Source organism: Siphateles boraxobius, unplaced genomic scaffold (genome assembly GCF_051911475.1).
Source record: "Siphateles boraxobius isolate OS27281-9 unplaced genomic scaffold, OSU_SipBor_1 6, whole genome shotgun sequence".
In the NCBI taxonomy this organism is placed as follows: domain Eukaryota; kingdom Metazoa; phylum Chordata; class Actinopteri; order Cypriniformes; family Leuciscidae; genus Siphateles; species Siphateles boraxobius.
Window position 1 is genome coordinate 9173952 of NW_027509186.1, and position 1049 is coordinate 9175000.

General features: G+C 34.4%; 1 protein-coding gene across 1 annotated transcript in view; it reads right to left on the reverse strand.

Annotated features, from left to right (window-relative positions):
• Window positions 1-421: 421 nt before the first annotated feature.
• Window positions 422-1049, reverse strand: part of pcp4b (Purkinje cell protein 4b) — a 34518-nt gene continuing 33890 nt past the window's right edge. Inside the window, exon 3 of the mRNA XM_077207344.1 lies at window positions 422-1049. This exon is cut by the window's right edge and continues 484 nt beyond it. The gene's annotated coding sequence lies outside the window, so the exon portion shown is untranslated.

Consider the following 1049-nt stretch of genomic DNA (forward strand, 5'->3'; position numbering starts at 1 on the left):
TTTCCCACTTTTTTATGGTGTTATTTTCCCATGCTGTGAAGAGTGTCTCTTCAGGGATCTCACCTCAGTACAGAGGCTCAGCAGGTGTGAGTGTGTGTGTGTGTGTGTGTGTGTGTGTGTGTACAGATGAGGGGATCTGGGCTCAAGTACACTAGAGGATTCAGTGTAAATAATATATTACTTGGTGCAATGTGTGACCTTCACATGGTATGAAGGGTATGTATTCTTTCATACAGTTCTTTCATATATATAGAATTTGCTGAGAGAGTAGTTCATAGCTTGCACTATCAGCCATTTTGGCTCTGATATCAGAATAAAATATGCAAATGAAAGACTGTTTTATATAAAAAAATGTTTTATGGACCTTTGGATTAAATTGATTTTGTCTTTGTGTAGATGAAATGAGATGAAATTGAGAAAGTGTTTTATACAGCCTCAATGATTTATTTTTTTTAAAGTGAAGTTCTCCAGATGTCCAGAAGTTGATGAATAGTAGAGTACATGCCAGTTGGTCAATCTGTGTAACATTCTGCTGTATATCATATCAATTTTTAATATAATCAGGGCATTTTTTTTCTAAATAAGCATCCTGCTTTAAGGTTGAGTTTACTCAAAAGACAATACAGTATTTAGTTCCAGAGACTCAAGGATGTTTATTAATAGTTTCTTGTTTCATTCAAAAGGAGTTTGATAAAAGTTGAGGTGAGATAGAAATGAGTTTTTGGTTTGGCTAATGTCTGTGTCATGATTCTTTGCAAAGGAAGAAAGAAATGAACAGAAATGAAACAATCAAACACTCGCTCTCAAGTCATTTTTATCCAGCATGGAATTCAACACAGAAATGAATCAACAAAGAGAACTGAGCACCCAGTGAAGATTCGGTAAGATAATCTGGGAATTATTCAACAATATGGCTTTCAAAAGACAAGCTATTTTTAAAACTCCGCTGGGATGTGAATGTATGCTAAAGCATTCATCAGATGAAGACTAATGGTGTGAAACAAAAATAAAGTTCTGCTCTATATTTATGTACACATAATGGTCAGTAT